This window comes from Siniperca chuatsi, linkage group LG22, assembly GCF_020085105.1.
Source record: "Siniperca chuatsi isolate FFG_IHB_CAS linkage group LG22, ASM2008510v1, whole genome shotgun sequence".
NCBI classification, from domain to species: Eukaryota; Metazoa; Chordata; class Actinopteri; order Centrarchiformes; family Sinipercidae; genus Siniperca; species Siniperca chuatsi.
Window position 1 is genome coordinate 1,325,338 of NC_058063.1, and position 3,171 is coordinate 1,328,508.

The window sequence follows — 3,171 nt, forward strand, 5'->3', positions numbered from 1 at the left end:
TTTCCAATTCATTCACACCTCACTCTGCACCGGACAGACAACAGAGAAGGACGTGTCTTTTGCTCCTGAAAGATTAGATTTTTTTTTTTTTACAGATGGTAAATTTGCCAATTATTTTTATACTTTTGATACTACCGATTTCACTTAATTGATTGAATTATTTAATCATATTTCTTTTACAGGGTTTTTCATTCCCACGCCTACTTTACTCCCATTCGCTCCTGCTCACCACGCATGCTTCACGCTCATTGGTCCGTGCATAACGTCACGCACTTCCGGCGCCACGCATTTCTGGTGTGATGCACTTCCGGGGAGTTCGGGGGTTAATCAAAGGTCAAAGGTCACCATCCATCATCCATCAATCATCCATCAATTAAATAGTGACAGATAGTATTGTTTATTTCTCTCTCCCATGCAGCTGGGCAGCAACCATCTCTCAACAGAGGAACGCTAGCGCCAACAGGAGGAGGGGAGGTGCATGTACTGCGTGCAGCTGGGCCACTTCCTGGCTAGGTGTCCATTAAACGACAGGGCTCATCAGTAAACGGAGGGCTACTGGTGAGGTGAACCTCTTCTTCCTTCACACCACGCTCCAGACCTCTCACGCAAGCCTGCTTGTTTTCTCCTGCAGTTTCTCTGGAACTGGTGCAGATGAGAACTTCATCAACCGGGGCTTGGCCGAACAGTTCCAGCTGCAGTTGGAAAGACTTCTGGTTCCCCTGTCAGCCAATGCATTGGATGGCCGCTTGCTCTGTTGGGTGATTCACCGCACTCCGCCCCTCAGCCTCCTCAGGTAATAAGACAGAGGTAATCACTCTGAAAAGCTTGTCTTGCATGTTATTGACTCACCGCAACTACCACTTATTTTGGATTTCCCCAGGTTGAAGAAACATAACCCTAACATAGACTGGTGCACGGGGACTGTTCTGCATCATTGATTCTCTAGAACAAGCTTCTTCTGAAACATGCCTCTAGCCAGTAATACATTTGTATCCCTAAAGCAAAAAGACCTGGAGAATGGTGCTTTGTGCAACATCTCAAAGCAGTAAATTCAATTGTTCTTGCAGCCACACCCATTATACCTGATGTTAATTCCATTTTGGCCTCATTGCCTCCCAATTCTAAATTTTACACAGTAGTGGATTTGTGCTCAGCCTTCTTCTCAATCTCATCTTTTCTGATAGCTAGTCTATTTTTTATTTCACCTTTGAGGATCAGCAATAAACATTTACACCTGCGCTGCAAGGATATTGTGGCCTTTGATAAATGCATGCTGCTGCAGTAAAGAGAGACCTTGATGACCTTGTGCTCCCTGGTGGAAGTACATTATTCATTATGACCTCCTGATGGCTTCCCCTCTGAAGAGGCCTGTAAAAGAGACTCTATTCTCCTCCTGAAATGTTTGACGTAAAGAGGTCACACAGGATCGCTTGCCAAGTTGTCAGCCGAGGGTCATCTTCATGGAGTACATTTTGAAAAACGGTCGCCTCCTCCTCTCACCAGACAGAGTAAAGCTGCTGTCTGCAGTACCTCCACACACAAAAGCAGAGATGCACTCCTTCTTCGGCATGACCAATTACTGCAATAATTGGATTCATGGATGATCAGCAATGGACTCTGTCCTTTGTGTTGCCACTCTGGACTCTGCACCTCAACCGCTTCAATGAACTGAAAACTGCACACAACTGCATTAAGAGACTTGTAGGCTGCTCTCACATTAGGACCACCTTTGGGCTTGCCAGACTATGATCTGCCTTTTCATATGTGCAAGAGACAATAAGCTTCATCTTGGGCATCTTGATTGAGAAACATGGCTCTCCTTACTCATCGATGGCTTTCAATTCTTCTAAGCTGCCTCTTGTAATGCAGGGGATACCAGCCTGTTTGCGAGCTGTTGCAGCTAAGACTATCCTAATTGGGAAGTCACCCAAAACATGACAGCTGCTCCAAGTCAGGCTACAACGTGACCATTCTGTCCAGCTCTAACATCTTGGTTCATAGAGCCCTGCCATTAAATCCAGCTGCATTGTAAATGTACATGATTGTAAATCATTGGCTGATACAGTTCCATCATCTAGGCCAGACTTTATGCAAGCTCCTATTCTAAATTCTGACTTGATTTTCTTTTGTAATGGCTCAGCAACGGGACCCTCAGACACCCAATACCTTTCTGGTTATGTGTCACCACTGAAACAGGTGTAGTGGAGGCACATGCTTTGTCTCCTGGAACTTCGGCTTGATAAGCAAAGTTGTACAATACTTACGACACGTGCCTATATTTTGGCTAACTGGCCTTGTCCCTGACTTGAGGCAATGAATGAGCCATGAGGTTATGCGGACGCGGGAAGGGGAGAGGCAAGCCCTGTGGCAATCCCTTTTCCTAACTTGCCACGGGTCTCAACCAGTGGGGGAGTGCTCTTGCGGGCCCACAAACCTGCCCTGATCGCTCTGTCTCAAGAAACCTATCAGGATTTACACCCCTAACCAATTGACTCCTAAAAGTTATGAGGCTTCGCCGAATCTGAACACCTGGTCGGTCCGGGGAGGGGTCCCTACACAGGCTCTCTACCCTTAAGGTGTGTGTGTGTGTGTGTGTGTGTGACTAAGTCAAATCAGTTATGTAGCTGTGGTGTGGCAGCACTGAAACTTACCTCTCTGAGGCAAAGCAGTGTACTTCTTGGAGAACCCTAGCTCTATATGCTTTTGTTAGCTCTCTCTCAGAATAAACTAATCACACAGGTGCTTGTTATGTTTTATGGGATAATGCAGGGTTATAATGTCACAATGTAAATAAAAAAAATAATAAAAAATAAAAAGGTGGAAAACTGGTCTGGCTCTGTTTTCACCAGTTTTAAGGCTTGTTTAATTTAAAAGGAGTTTGGGGTTTTAGGTGACTTTTTTGCTTTTAATTACTCATTCCAATTTGGTATAAGTTCAGCAACTGGCTAACACTGTATGTTAGTATAAACCTCGGTTTTGTACTGTTCCTGTTACTCCAGAGCCCTCCTAGGTAATAACCAGTGTCGGGTAAACTTGCCGAGGTGTTGCTAATAAACAGTTACGCCAGTTTCACTAATGCTGAAAACTTATTGCGTTAAAAAGGAGTTGTTTGAATATAATTCCAATGAATGTAAAATTTAGTATCCAGCTGACACTGTGTTTGCCCAACCT

At 44.7% G+C, this 3,171-nt stretch overlaps 1 long non-coding RNA gene across 1 annotated transcript; it reads left to right on the forward strand.

The window, feature by feature from the left end:
* The first annotated feature begins 341 nt into the window (after positions 1-341).
* On the forward strand, positions 342-2,828 carry LOC122870745. Its single transcript, XR_006376659.1, has 2 exons — positions 342-793; positions 881-2,828. It is a non-coding gene; the product is annotated as an uncharacterized LOC122870745 (long non-coding RNA).
* Positions 2,829-3,171: the final 343 nt, after the last annotated feature.